Raw genomic sequence first — 16847 nt, forward strand, 5'->3', positions numbered from 1 at the left:
ACAGACTAAAATATTTTCAAAGAATATTTAAAAATCCTCAATAGTAATCATAGGTCGATTAAATCACTAATAGTCCTTAAATATAAATATAAATAATATTTGGTATGTTTGGAAAAACGATAATAATACCAAATTTTAATATTTTTTTAATTTTTAAAAGTAATGTATAAAACAAGGACTAATGATTACAAATAAATTCCTTTTGATAATATTATCTATTCAGGTAGACTTGAGTCCCAATAATTGAGATTTGAATCGCGAACTGCATTGTTCTCCTGCAATAAAACTTTGGGCAACCTTTTCATTTTGTGAAATTTCCCAAGCTGTGATCTTTATTAGCATTCCCACCGACTCCCGCACCGACAGGATACAAATTTTACGGCTCTTGCACAAATTTTCCCACCAATCTAGGAGGGCGGCATTCCCAATAAGTCCCATGCAATTTCCATTGACAATGGCCAGCCGCAGGATATATTCGGCATGAGCAAATACAATAAAAATACCTGTTGGCTGTTGCTGAATAGAAGGATGGATGCATTTACCTATATCATTATGCGTCCATTGTCGGTCGGTGCAGGGGAATGACGGGAGGAATCGGAAAATCGGGAAAACGGGAAGCTGCAAGTGCCCTCAACCCGAACGAAAAACAGTTAGCGAAACAATAATGCGAGTCGGTACTTGAGAAAACCGAATAACAAGAGCAGGACCTCTAGAAAGAGATTGCTAGATGGAGGGTAACGGGCCATTGTCTATCGATTTTTTGCACTTCGAGGAAATTGCACAAGCCGAAAAGCAAGCAAGAAGTGCAATTCATTTTCACACGACACCGAAAGATGAACTGTGGCGAAAAATTCAAGGAAGGTCCTCACTTCACAACTTGTTGGTGGGCGTAATTTATGGCACTTAATGATTTGCCTTCCCCCGACCGCCGATCGATCAGTGAATTCCAGACTGCAAGTATTTAAATGCGGCCTAGCCGAGAACTTTCACCCAGAGCAACCAGAGTACAACTTTCGGGATGGAGATGGAGTGGCAAATTTATTGCCCAGTCATAAATCTTATGGAGCTGCTCTCGCGATTTTTACGACCTGTGAGACGAGTAAAATCTCGGACTGGGGTAGCGATTGCCCTCGAACTTCGACGACGATTGGCGTCGAATTGTCTGGTCTCGCCAGGAATTTAATAAAATGCTCTCCGCCTGCTCGGCTCGGAAAGGATTCCGCTACCTTTAACACGACGGAAAAATCTAAGGGCAGCTGGTTGTCTCTGACAAAAGGATTCTGCCGTTGGATCTTCTCATCCTTCTCATCCAGCGTTTCTTAATTTTTATTGAATCCCGTTTTTATGACATTCCAGTAAGCAGAGTAAATTTCAATTTTTTTATGTATATACGTGCGAGTATTCCCCGACTGCCCCCTACCCCATTTTTTGTATCTGCACTCAGAAAAAAAATCGCCCTAAATTTTAGAAAATCGCCATACTTTGAAAATCGCCTTGAAATTCAGAAAATATTTCTATTTTTCAGAAATATTTTTCTAAATAATAAGAAAAACTTACCCTGATTAGATCAACTCCTCTTGTTATCCACTTTTAGAAAAATTTTCTGTTATTCAGAAATTTTTCTTTCAAACTAAGAAAAAATCGCCTTACATTTTAGAAAATTGGCCCAATCGGTAGCCTAGGGGTCTAATGCGAGCGGATTATTTGTTTTCTACGCTTATATTCGGAAGCGTGTGTTCGATCCCACGTCGAGGCGGACATTTTTTGCGTCTTTTTTTTTTTTTTTGCGCATTAAAATGTATACTTTAATACAAATAAGGATTTAGGTAAGCTAACACACACATAATGGATAAATAAGGGTATAAACCTAGAACCCAGGAGAACAGAATGAGAATGTACTTTGTACAGCGCCTCTCGTGATGCTTCCCTGGCGCAGCTAGTAGAGTGTTTGACTGCAAACTGTGAGGTAAGGGGTTCGAATCTCGCGTGCGACCAAAATGTTTTCCTCAAGATAGTGAGTTATTTGATTTTTATGCTTATCATTAATAAATAATATAATAATTTCAGTTATTATTTCAGTTACAATTAAAGATTAAAAGTGTGTTTGTGTACAAGCATCGTGACGTCATCCATGTGTTTAAATAGAGGAGAGAAAAATAAGTTGAAAAACGAGAACCCCAACAACAACACCCCACACCGACAGACTCCACCCAGTCGGCATAACTCCCGATTCCCCGATTTTTTTTTCTTCTTCTTATTCAATTTTGCAAAAACTAACCCTAAATTTAAGAAATTTTTTTTCTAATTTTTAGAAATATTTTTTCTAAAAGGCAAGGCGAGCTGCCTTTGGCTTAAAAAGTATAACGATTTTCTAAAATTCAGGGCGATTTTTTTTCTGAGTGTGGGCAGTAAATTAAGCGTAAAATCGTAAAACCAGGCAAGGTGTGAAATTTTATGCCAGCCTTGATTTATGCCAACATCAGTTCCTGATGCTCCTCCACGAGCACGGGATTAGCACTGATTTAGTGTTCTCGCTGCGTTCCCAGGGGGACACAGCATATGGGATTGTAATTAAATTTATATTTTGAATTTTATAGCTTTACTGCCAGGACCACCGGGCTTTTGTGCGATTTCGGTCAAGGCTGACATGGTCAGCGCATTAAAATATTGCACGCTTAGGTCATCAAATCCGAATTCTACAGCGGGATTATCTCCTTAAAATAAATTAATAGCTGAAAGCTCACATAATTCGAATAATTTTGATGCCAATTCAAACTCATTTGCGCAAATCTTCTTTCAATTCCCAGCTACATCTTTTCCATTTGAATAACTTCAATGTCGATGGAGACAAAAAGCAAAGATCTCGTAATTTTTGACAATACCATCGTCTGCAAAGTTTCTCAATTATACTTATGCCAGCCCTCCAACTCCGAATGTGGTGACAAATATATGAGCAGACAATTGCCACGTAGTCCTCGGGGGAATAAAAAGTCCTGATGAGACCCATGGGGCGACGAGCATCCACTAACTTGTCATCCACTCTTCAGGTATCTGGCCAAGTGCAGGCCCCTTGAGAAAATGTCTAATTGCGGCAACTTAAACTCCAAATAAGCACTTAATTTACCAGGCAAGTGCACCAAGTTTCCACTTACGGCGGCCATAAATCACAAAAAATGCTGCAAACAAAAATTATGTGTGCATGGGGCGCCATATTTGCAACATAAATAGAAGAAGAAACAACGACCCAGGGCAGGGGACCTGATGAGGAGTGGCAAGATGGCAGCGTCCAAGGCGAGAGACGACTCATTGCCAAGTCCCAGACCATATCAAAACCCAGACCCCGAGTCAGACTATCCGCCATTGGTGCACAGTGGGACGATATGTGGGATAAATCTTAAAAATCTACTTCATAAAAATTCAAGAGAAATTTAATATTCCTTCTTAAAAAGCATTAAAGAGTTTAAACAGTCAAACAAACCTCAAACCTCTTAAAAATTATACAAAATAATTTAAGAACAATTAAATTACGAAGTTGTTCTGATTGGTAGTCAATTTATTAAGATTTATAAAGCAATATTTTATTAAATGAAAATAGTGAGTTAATTCTTTATACTTTATCATCTGGAATGACCCAGAAGTCTTCAAAGGCTTTGGGGACGTTTGGTTTGAAAACCAACCAACAAATTTTAGACATCTTAGAATTTCTAGGAATTTTGATTTGTTTCGAAGCAAGTTTACTTCCTAAACAAACCAATAATATTTTCGCCAAATTCATAAAGTTCTTTATCAACATTTTCAAAATCATCCCACTGTGGTCGCAATGCTGACTCCGAAACAGACACCGACGACTGAAAATGCGACTGCAACGGCGGCGGACAAACAATAAGCGACAGTAGCACTGATTACTTGAGCACTGAATAACAACAGTTGCAGTGCCTCCTTCTGGAAAGAAAAACACCTAAAACGCCCCTCCCACAATGCAGCTGCCTCTGACATTCGAGCCGCGTTTGGCAACGTTTTAGCCAGACTGGGAGGTGAAGATGGGGTTTGGACAAGGTGCATGTGCCTTGAGAGTGCAACGCTAGAACTTAAGTAAAATAACTCATGTGCAAAAATAGAATGCGAGTGGCAGCCGTGGGGATGAATGCGTCTAGTTGTGCCCATGTGCCCATGTGCCCTTGCCAGCAACTTGCAACCTGCTACCAGCAACCTGCAACGTTCGTTGCACTTGGCGGGGCACAGTTTGAGAGTCACCGCTATGTCGCTGCCTGTTTGCACATTTGCTCAGGCAAAGTGCTTGGCTTACTTATGACGAGGTGGCCCACTTGATGATGTCGTGGGTTAGATCGGGGTTGGGGTCCATCCTCATCCTGCCAGCCAACCAAAAGCCAAAGTGCTTTTGCCTGTTCTGAGGAGGGGATCCATCCCGGAGCACCTGCAGTGGCAACAACTTGGCCCTGGTATCTCCAGAGTTTGTTTGTTTGTTTGTCGCTCTGTCGCAGATTGCTTTCAAATTACTCTGAATCAAAAGCAAAGGTCTGAGAATTTTGATTGATTTTGTTTTGCCTTTCTTTTTTTATTCCATCCCCAGCTTCTAGCCCTGTGCATTATTCTGATGCTTTGGATGAAATTGCTCGGAAAGTGCGCAAAGTAGATTGAAGTAATCACAGGCTGGGTCGATTGTTCCCCAGTTGCCAGGTGTTTGTTACGATAATGGAAACTCAAAGGCCAAATCAAGTATTAAAAAAATAAAGGTAAAGTTATTACTGGATCTTTTGTTTTGGGGAATTGTTTCATTTTAAAATACTTAAAATTATTTTATTGAGCTTTAAGCAATATTATTTCTGTAATATTTCGGTAAGAGATGTGTTGGCAACTACTTTCAATTGGAATAAAATAAAATTATGAATTATTTTAAGTTAAATAAATATAAATATTATAGGCAAATATTTTAAATATACTAACCTAGTAGTACTCTTTTTGTGACCCGCCAAGAATCGCGATAGGTTTCTGCTAATTTCCAGTTATTTGCTGGTCTTTCCAACCATGAAATCGCTGCAAAGTAAACCAATCCCACTCGAACCGAATCGGCTACATGCCGTTGCTTGTTTTAGCCCCTCCCTGTAATTAGCTGTGCAACTGCACAGAGAAAATTCTGACGTTCTCATCTGAGTTGAAAATGTTCTTAAAAATTGAAAGGCCTTTTTCAAGTTTAAAATGTTCTAAATGTGCATGAATTAAGTTGAATTGGTTCTTAAAATCTAGTTGATCTTTAAATGTTCTTGAAATAAGAACGAATCGTTATTATTTTAGCACATGGTTCTTAAATCAAATCGATTTGGTTCTCAAAAACCACAATATCTGAAAATGTTCTTAGTTTGAGAACGAAAAAGACTAAAGAAAGAACAAAAATTAAGTTGCATTTCAACTTAAAATGATTCAAAACTCTATTCTCTAATTTTTTTGGATTTCCTAGAACGCGTTAGGATGTTTTTGACACCTAGAACGCAGTAGACCATTTTACTTTGCTCCAATACGACTTTACCATTAGATTTGCCCTTTTCGTCTTATATGTAATTCCCAACTGGTTCTAGCCCTTCATGAACCAAGCCCAATTCAGATTCTGAGACTTTAAGGCTTTTTTCTGGCTTAAGTCTATAATAAACTTTCACACTAGCTGGAAGTCAAGTGCAACCCGCACCTTTATAAGGTGTAATTGGACAACTACCTTTTTAATATTACTTATAAATTACTCTTATCCTTAGCTAAAATCAAACTCAAAATGCTACAGAATTGAAAGAAAAAAGTGCTGAAAATAGAACAAATGAACTTATATTTGTATCCATTTGACTTAAAAATGTTCTTGAATTAAGAACAAAATCAACTTGAAAATAGAACGAAGTGAACTTAATGTCGGATTTTTAGCTAACACCATTTCGTTCTGATATTGAGAACATTCAACTCGAAATGAGAACATCTGTGCTTACCCGGTTTTTAAGAACGAATGTTCTAGATTTGAGTGCAATGTTCTTGATTTTTTTTCTCTGTGTGGGCTTTAATCAAGCAGAAAATTAGAACGTTTCGGCTCTGGCAATTAGAGGCGGTCAAATGCAAAGCACAAATAGTGGCAGCAGCTAAAATGTGAGCAAAATATATTCCAACACAAATTGTAACACACAAAGTTACCGCTCCGCTCCGAATGGCAAACAAAACAAATGCGGAGCTCAGCGAAAATTCCATCAGCCTGTCGAACTTTCGCCTTTGTTCGAGCTGGATTATTGGTGGTGTCAATTGCCAGTGGCCATTTCATTTCTGTTCATTTATTTTTTTCTCTCCTTCTTTTTTTCGGTAATTTACGGCCTCATCCTGGGATCCTTGGCCTGCCCATCCCCATCCCAAACACCATCTCCATTCCCACTTCAACGAGCTCAAGTAATTTCAAGTTTCAAGACTCTGGCCGCCTTTGAATGCAAATGCTGATGATGCACTTCTTTTCAGGCGGATGCCGAAACTGCTGAGAGCAGCATATTGGAAACGGCTCCTACAAGATGCAGACGTTTATGTACCACTCACACACCCATGGATATATATATCCGATTTGTATTATTTGTCTTGCAAGTTAATTGAATAAAATGGCAAATGGCGAATGGCGGATTCCAAGTGCGACAATTTGAGCTGCTCTGGCTTTTTATTTTAGAGACATTTCGTTTCATTGACCGACGTGGAACGACGACAACGACAAATTGTCAGCCATATTAATAACATCCAAGAGGTGGAGCACAGGGTTCAGGCTTGGGGCCCGGCATTGTTCCCTGACCGGCCGGCGAGCTCTCATTGTTCGCATTTTCAGTTACTTGTAACAGCATTTCAATGGCGACGACAGCGGCTTGCTTATTACTTGTTACTCGCAGATTGCAGAAGGAACCGCAGCATCCCATTCCCCCTCTGAGTCCAAGTCCCTATCCCCAATCTATCCCCCCGTAATCCAGAGTCCGGCGAAACGAATGCCACATGCTCTGCGGTCAGCAAGTTCTTTGTTCCCTCCAAGTGCGTGGTCGCCTCTGAGAATGAGAAGTACGAGTGCTGAACTCACAGTCATCTGTCCGCATCAAGCGACTATTTACAGTGGTTCCTAGTCCCAAATATAATTTAGCTCCATACAGTTTTTGAATTACGATTTTAGTTAGACATTTTAGGAAAATATTTGCCAAATTGAAAACAATTTAAGCAAAAACTCCAAATGTTTATTTACAAATTAGAGAATATAAGCTGCCTAAAAAAATAAATTTTAAATTTCTATTATACTTATTTCCTTTGGATGGTATGTAAATATGTGTTGAAATGTTTAGGGCTTTATTGAAAATCAAAATAATTACATGGAATTCTCTATGGAAGTGCTTAGCCAATTTATTTATGATTGATTCTAAATACAATATAAAGTAATATGTCTTTAAAGGGAATTTTAAGTATTGCAAGGTTTACTTTACATATTTAAAATTTTATCCGTTTGAAAAATCAATAATTTTTCTTTATCAGAATCATTCCATGGTGCGGATGACCCCCGTCTAATTTATGTTTGACTAATCTCACACTCAGCCAGTCCAGTTCCATCCGCGGCCCCCAGTCCGTCCTCAGGTCGAACAAGATCCAGCGATTGTCCGAAAACGAAGGGGCTCATAATTTATGCCCCAATCACTGTCCACTTTTGTTCGCCTCCCCAAGAGGAATTGGGAGTTGGATATCGGCGTGTGGTGGTGGCGTGAAGTTGCCTAATTATGAATTAATTTCCCGAGATATTAGCAAAATATTTGAATTTCTCGGGAGTTATTTATTACGGCCATTAAGAGTTCTTTCTGATGCGCTTGGTTTTGTCTTGTCTTGGACTGCTCAAAGTGTTTTAGAAGAATTCTTCGGTTTTTGGTTTTCGGCTCGTTATTCTCGTATTTTATTTTCACTGAATGAAGACATAAGCGAAATAATTAATATGTGTCGCCATGTGGCAGCCAAATGAATTCATAGTTCATTGATATTAATATAAATTTATATGGGGAGAGATTTGAATTTTTCTGCCTTGAGTGTGGTGTTCGTGTTGAAAACAATTAATGTGACAGGCTCTCCCATATCATCGGATATTTATTGGAATCTGATGCTCCTCTTCAACCTCTTACTTTTTGCATTTTTAATCACGACCTCTGGATAAGTTATGCGAAATCTTCGAATATCTACTGGCCAGCGTACATAAGTTTCCAGTCCAAATAAAGTGTATAATATATGGCCCTTGAGCCTTAACTGTATGCGTTGTAAATTACAGAGTCTTAGGGCCAAAGCATCTAATGAAAAGGGCGAATCAGCTTTTCGGTTCTCTCCGATATTTTATCAATATGAATTAACATATGAACGGATCTCCGAGATCTGTTGAGCATGTGGAGCCACATTTGACAGGTATTTTAGGGCTAAAGGCTCTATTATGAAGGTATGAGAACATGTTTAGATTTGGTAGCCCAACTGATGAAAGCATGGATAGGCTGCTAACTTTGAAATTTATCTATGAAATAATTAAACACACTTGTATTGGACTTTTCTTTCTAGTTAGATTGCTATAGAATGGGCATTATACTTTTCGTAACAAAATAGTCTTAGAGCTTAAATTTTTGAAATTTGAAATATTGTTTAAATTATCAATTTAGAGTAATGAATTGTAATTTGAACTGACATTCATGGTTTTTTCCTTAAACATATCTACTTTTAACGGTAGACTGGCAACCTAGATTTCCAATTTCCCTTAGAAAAAATTGCAAAAACTTGCCGCAAAACAAAGCAAAAGCTCAAATGGCCACACCATACGATTAGCTCCAGTTTGCTTGGCGATTTCAGCGACTCAAATCCGACGACCATAACCAGTTTCGTGCGGCATATACACTCAGAAAAAAAATCGCCCTAAATTTTAGAAAATCGCCATACTTTGAAAATCGCCTTGAAATTCAGAAAATATTTCTATTTTTCAGAAATATTTTTCTAAATAATAAGAAAAACTTACCCTGATTAGATCAACTCCTCTTGTTATCCACTTTTAGAAAAATTTTCTGTTATTCAGAAATTTTTCGTTCAAACTAAGAAAAAATCGCCTTACATTTTAGAAAATTGGCCCAATCGGTAGCCTAGGGGTCTAATGCGAGCGGATTATTTGTTTTCTACGCTTACATTCGGAAGCGTGTGTTCGATCCCACGTCGAGGCGGACATTTTTTGCGTCTTTTTTTTTTTTTTTGCGCATTAAAATGTATACTTTAATACAAATAAGGATTTAGGTAAGCTAACACACACATAATGGATAAATAAGAGTATAAACCTAGAACACAAGAGAACAGAATGAGAATGTACTTTGTACAGCGCCTCTCGTGATGCTTCCCTGGCGCAGCTAGTAGAGTGTTTGACTGCAAACTGTGAGGTAAGGGGTTCGAATCCCGCGAGCGACCAAAATGTTTTCCTCAAGATAGTAAGTTATTTGATTTTTATGTTTATCATTAATAAATAATATAATAATTTCAGTTATTATTTCAGTTACAATTAAAGATTAAAAGTGTGTTTGTGTACAAGCATCGTGACGTCATCCATGTGTTTAAATAGAGGAGAGAAAAATAAGTTGAAAAACGAGAACCCCAACAACAACACCCCACACCGACAGACTCCACACAGTCGGCATAACTCCCGATTCCCCGATTTTTTTTTTCTTCTTCTTATTAAATTTTGCAAAAACTAACCCTAAATTTAAGAAATTTTTTTTCTAATTTTTAGAAATATTTTTTCTAAAAGGCAAGGCGAGCTGCCTTTGGCTTAAAAAGTATGGCGATTTTCTAAAATTCAGGGCGATTTTTTTTCTGAGTGTATGAAAACCATAATTCACATTGCCGCAGTCAGCGCCAGCCATTAAAAACTCATCACCAGCCAACTGGAATGAGCTGTGGGGTTGCGTCTTTTCCTCGCCCCGATCTGCCATAAAATCCAAGTCCGCGAGGGGAGTGTCCAAGACGGGCTCCTAAAACTTTGGCATGCTCGAGTGCACAGAGTACGAACACACATCTATATTTGGATGTTTCCTGAGCTGCGCCATTTTCGAGCGCTTAATTCGATTATTAAATAAAATTCCTGGCGGGCTGCAGCACCCGGGTGGACGCCCACAAAATTTACAAAATATTTAAAACCAAACTTCCGCCAACTGATTTCTTATTGCATTGTCATTGTCATTCAAATGCCTTTAATTTGCTGGATAAAGGCGGGCGAGGGTCGGTTGGGCTACAGATCGGATGGATTGGGATTGAGATCGAGGATTCTCGGTATGGTTATGGGCAGGTCACTTCTCACGACGAGTTCCATAATTACAGGGAGATCGCTGTAAGGGCCAGAGATGAGGAGCATATCGCTGGGTACACATCTTGCGATCTCTCTTGCGATCCTTCGGCTGCGGCTTCGTTTTACGTTTTTGGATCTAATTGCAGAACGGGGCGACCTTTTTCTCGTTCGTTATATATATATATGTATAATTTTTTTTGCCCAGCCCCGGCGACTGCAATTAAAATGGAACCACGAGCAAGGCAGGCCATTCCAGAGCATCTAGATGATTTCAGACGAAGCGAACAGCATGCCGGAAAAATCGACTCAAATTACAGAGACTTAGCATCGGATCTCGGGTCGCTACTGGCATTGCTACTGGTACTGGTACTACCCCTACTACCCATACCCATACCCCAGAAAATCTCGACCGACGAGGGTTTCGGGTTTACTTGGGCACAGCACGAAAAAATTTGCGTGTCCCACCAAATTGCCAGCTGTCAGTCGGGGAGGATTTTTCGCAGTGTACTTTCTGCTAAATTTGAGCGATCCCTTGCTGATTGATCTCGAGTCCCGTTCGATGAGTAACTAGTTTGTAAATTGCCGGGCCCTTAAATTTCCCATCGCTTTGTTTGTTGTCTTTAATTTCATGCGGTCATGGGTTTCTATGGGTATTTAGTTTAATGCTACCCTAAACGATATTTGGGCTGTTCGTAAGGTTATGTCTACATTGGGGATAAAGAGATTCGATCGGGAGATAGCGGCAATACAGGTGGTCTTATTATCTGTATTTTATAAGGCGGCATCGATTACAGTTAGAGCTCAAATATGTTCTCATTTGAATTCATTACCTTTGTGAGGCTGTGCAAATAGTTCTGAGGAATATCGTAGGGATCTTTTGGTTTCGGGATAAGTCTGTAATTATTTTGTAATTTTCAAGCTTCAGTTCACAATGATTAATATCGCTTTTTAATTCTTTTATTTTCATTTCATTTTTTAAATTAAACTACTTTCTCCTTTAAATATATATATCTAATCTGGTTTATTAACTAATTAACCCATATTTAATTCCCAGCACCATTTATCCTAAATTTACTTTAAAGCTCATGATTTAATCCTAGAACAATACGCTCGATTTGTTTAAAGTTCCTATTATCCCATGTAATTACATAATTGTTTTCAAAGCAACCATTTAACATCAAACATAAACCGCAAAACCTCAAGGCATATTTAACTTAAAACAATGGCTCGCTTCGGTTAACAATTAGATCAGGCTTAAGTCAATTGCAAAACTTTTGCTTACTAATTACTCATGAATTTGTGGGCACGCTGACCAGTAAGTAGAAAACCAAACAAAATCCAACTGACCTTAAATCATTTAATCAGCACGAAAGACCCGGGGCCGTTTGGTATATTTGCAAAACTCAAACTGGGATGACAACTGTTTGCAGATTTTAATCTTTCACAAAAAGTCCACAGTCCGAGGACGAGTCCACTCTCCCGGAATATGAACGTATATATATGGTATATGGTATATGCTATATATATCCCTCTGTCCATGTCCAGTTCGGTGTCCAGAGGAGAGCAACAAAAACTTGCTGTGACACTTGTTAGACGGGCTGACAGCTGCTGGACTTTGGAAGCCGGGAGTTGGGAATCGTGAATCGAGAACTGAGAACTCAGAGCCGAGAAACGGGGGACGTGGATTGGGATCGGGATGCTGGAAGTACAGATGTTGTCGTCATCGTGGCGATTCTCGTTGTCCTTCGAAGGCTCTGCAGCTGCCGAGAACTTGGACCACCGGACAATTGCGATGACGACAAGTTTTTCTTGCCCGCCCAACGACTTTGACAGACGCCATAACTTGGGCCGTAGAGCAACGCCTTAACCCAGGGGCAGCTTCCTCCTTGCCGCACCATCACCACTCCCGACATCCCGACATCCCAACATCTCGACATCTCGAGTAATGAGGACAAAGTTTTGCATTCGTAATGCGGACTGCGGACTGAGACTGCACTCTGCTGCAGCGACTTCGGGTGAACTGTTTCGGTGGTGGTCAGGCGTGGTGCAATTTGCAAACTTCATTTATTCACGCCCGGAGCGAAGCGCTAGATGATCCCTTCCTTGTTGTTTGCCTTCCAGTTTCTGGCCAGAAGTTTGACGCTTTCGACAAGGCAGCGGAGCCCAACAACTGAAGACCCTTCACACTGGCTTTGCCCCCGACTTACCCCTCTAACTAACCGTTTCAAATCGTTGGGCTCGGCTTGGAAGTCAACGATTTGTCACTCGGCTGCTTAACCAATTTTAACTAAAAGGAGAGAGGTAAATTTATGAAAAATAAAAAAAGAATCTAAAGGCATTGAAACATTTAAATAAAATGGATACAATCTTGGAATTCACATTGAAATATGTGATTTATTTTAAATAATTTTAATAAATATGTTAAGGGCTAAACAAAATAAAGTAATTAAGATTAACAAAAAAATCTTAAATTTAATAAATAGAGAAAATACCAGCTACCATTTTGAACTTAAGTTTTGAGCGGTAATACTGAAAATGATTCACACACTTGAGCCAATTTAGCGTTTCACCTCTTGCAGCTTACATACTCATTTCATCTCAACTTATTTCAATTGTGGCACTCAATCTTAAACGACAAACACCCTGAGAAATAAGGCCTGCCAGAGGCACTCTCAACTAGTTCAACGCATTTTAAATTTATTTAAATTGAATTAAATGGCTGCAATTTGCGCGGCATCGCCAATAGGAGTACGCGAGCGACAACAACCTTTAACGAGCTCGTCCCCACATCACGTTGATAATAATGATAATGATGCGATAAATTACGCCCAGCACATGAACAAAGAACTTCTGCAGTCGCCACACTCAATTGGTTGTATCCGCCCAAGAGCGACTAAATGGAAATATGGCGACAGTCACAGCGGTCTTCGTATTCCATCTTTGTGAAATTTTCCCTGCAGCCACGATTCTTTCTTGAGCGCCCGCCACTCGACGAGTTTTATTAGTTTCAATAAATGAGCAATTCCGATTTGGATATGAAGGCGCAGGAAATACTGAAAATAAATGGGTATTACGGCGTGTATTAAAAGCATATGCTGATTGTCTAATGCAATCTATAAATATAAATATAAATACACAAAGGATTCTAAAAGTATTTACAAGTACCTTTGATCAAAATATTAAATAGGTATATATTTGTGAATACTGTGTAAAGCTTTTCATTGCAAAATAAGTTTTACCAATTTGGCAAAGACTGTAATTCAGTTTACATTTTACTCGAAATACTTGTATTAAAGTAATAAGAACAAATACAGCTGGCAATTCTTAAAAAAAACGTTTAATATATGTTGCATATCGTAAGAAGACTCCAACCCACGATTTAAATTTTCACGATTTCCAATAAGCTATTCAACTATCACATAAACTATCAACAATGTTTTACTATTGTACAAAAAGGTATTTTCCTAAAAAAAATTTATGAAAATAGAAACAGAATCAGAAGGCAACCAAATGAGCTCAGCCCGATTATCAAGAAGTTATATATCCGAGAATTCAGGTGTCGTCCATCTACTTATATATACCTAAAAATGTTGAAAAGTCCTATAGATCTTTTTGTTTAATGCAAAGTTTTAACTTAAGCTTTAAAACGAACGCTGGGTTATGTATGAGTTAAAGTGCTTACCAAATGAAAAATCAATTTCCTAATCGCAGAATCTCGGTCGCAAAATTGTCTGGCGATCTGTCTGCCGGGGGTCTGTGAAACAGTTAAATTTCCTATTGTGTGGGCGCTCAATAACGATTCGGGAAAGTAGGGAAAAGTGGTATAAAAACAGGCTGGCAAAAACAATTGCAGTCTCTCCATTGATTATGATTGCGTTGGCCCCGTCCTTCTGGCCTTCTGTTCTGTCCCCCTTGCGCCGTCTAGCCATCCTGCTCATTCATATTCCGGTGGCCTTACTCACTTTTCCTTTATGGCGAAATAAGTTCAATGACACAAAAATAATACAGAATAACAATAAGATATAATATCTTTGGCTCATTGTTCGCCCTGGCTGACAAACACGCCCCGTCTACGAGAGGGATGGCAGTATGGATGGCTGGTCTGAACCGAACTGAGCTGAGCCATTATTTGCATCTTTCACTTTTCAACTCTTTGGGGGTTCGTCCCTGTGAATAGACTATATGGAATGTGGGGCAGTCCTCTCTCTCTCGCTCTCTCTCCCGCTCTGTGTATATATATCCCTCTCGTTTGACCGCATAAAATCGATGACAGGCCTTCGTCCCACTACCACCTATATTGTTCGCAATGGCCTGGCATCAAGTTCAGAGCCCAAAAACTAATGCCATTTTATTGTTCTGCTGGCGACAGACAGATAGACAGACGGACCATCCTAACTATTCCGATTCCTATTCCGATTCCGCACCCGACCGACCGACTTTCACTTTTAGCCAGCCGGAACAGAACTGAACGGGGAACGAAGAATGGAAGCCCGACAATCAAGGCGAGTGAATGACTGACTGACTGACTGAATGAACGAATGAATGAATGCGGTACTCATCAACACGTTGGCAATTTCAATGGCCAGAACTTCGCGCTTATCATCATCATGCAATCAGGATATACACACACACACGCAGAGAGCCAGAGCCTTTTGTCTCCTGTGTGGCAGGATTTCAAAAGCTAGACGCCGAGCTGAACAGAACAGAACAGAACAGAACAACCTGTTGCCAAATATCCATGCATATAGTACACAAGTACATTGTACATACCCGTACACATGCGAAAACGACCTGAACTTCGCCAGGGAATGCAATTTTCAACAACGTCATCATCATCATCATCACCATCACATCACCATCGCCATCTGTAGCAACAACAGGGCCTTCCAAAGCCACAACGCATATAATACATTCAACAAACAATTGAAATTTCGTATACAATTGCGAATTGAATGAGGAAATGAATGTGTAAAATGAATAGGTCTGAATAGGGTCTCTGTCTGTGGCTGTGTCTGTGCCCCTGTCTGTGTGAGTGCGAGGGCCTCTCTTTCGCACACTAGCCCCATCTCGCTTGCGCGCCCTGCAAATGAGTGTGGGTTCGTCTACAAGTGTCGAGACGGGTCGTATACGTAATATACGTTTTTCTGCACTTGTTTTTGTTCTCGGCCCGGGTGAGTGTTTGCAGATTTTTATTTTTTCGCCACTTTCTTTTTCGGGCGTTGTTAAACGGATAAACTCGTAAAACAGTTGCCGGCAAAGTTGCAAGAGCAAAGCATTTAGGGAACATTCAGATCCGAGTTTAGAGTCAACACGGCGTTAGAAAAGGAAGCAGAGAGGAGTAGCGAGTTGCGCAGAATGCGGCAGCAGGGAGTGGCCCAAAGTTTGGCCAACAGAACGGATGCAATATGGGTTATGTCAGTGGAAGGGTATCGATATCCTTATCCTACGAAGAACTTTCGATTGGGGGCGATGAAGGGCAGGGCCAAAAGAAGTTTTTGCTGTTATGTGTGCAAAACTCAAAAAATTAAATATTAAATGTACGAAAAAAATTGACATAAAAAGGAGATCAATAATTTTAATATCCATATATTTACCTAAGTTAAAAAATTATATATATTTTTTTAAATTTTAATACAAACGAAATTGTAAATAATTTGTTATATTTTGGGCCAATAAGGCACTAAACATTTTTCTTTAATCTGTTAGTCATACAAATGAAATCTAAATGTTGTAAGAAACCTCTTGTTACGAATTCGCATTTTAATTTATATTTTTCAAGAAAGTTGTAGAATTTTAAAAGTCATCTTTTAAATAATTAATTTTAAAAAAAAATCCGACTTTTAAATTTTAAGGATTATTCCAAAAAAAATTGATTTATGTGTTTGGATTCTCGTACTGACCATAATTGTTTTACTATTTGGACTCCTGAAGTATTCATTTCCTTCTCCACAACAAAAAATTTATTGAATTATGGCCTGCTTGATTTGTTTTGTTTTTGCAAAAATCTTGAACAGGACCACATCCATATATTTTGTATAGATTTATTCAGATTTGCTCAACTTGTTTGCTTGCCAATTCTGTCTTTTGTTGTTGCTGGTGGCGCTGCTCCTCTTGTTGCCACTTTGCCATTGTCCGCTCTCGTAGTTGTTGTTGCGTTTTTATTTCTTTTATTATGTACGAATGTTTGCCTGTTTGTTTGTGCAATGCTCTCCCGCCCATTGTATTTTTCTGCTTTATTTCCCAGTGGTGTGTGAGTGTGAGTGCGAGAGAGTATTTTTATTTTCATTTGTATTTTTTTGTGTGTGAACAATTAAAACTCTTTACAATGACCTTGACTTTGTTTTTTGTATGGCTCATGGCTCGACTGTGAGTGTTTGTGAGTGAGCTTCCTTTTCATTCACACGCGCCCAGCACGCTCAAACGTCAAACATAAAACATAAAACACAGAAAACAAAACACAAATAGCAGCAACAAAGCCGTCTGAGTGTCTAGCGAAGAG

Source organism: Drosophila takahashii, chromosome 2L (genome assembly GCF_030179915.1).
Source record: "Drosophila takahashii strain IR98-3 E-12201 chromosome 2L, DtakHiC1v2, whole genome shotgun sequence".
NCBI classification, from domain to species: domain Eukaryota; kingdom Metazoa; phylum Arthropoda; class Insecta; order Diptera; family Drosophilidae; genus Drosophila; species Drosophila takahashii.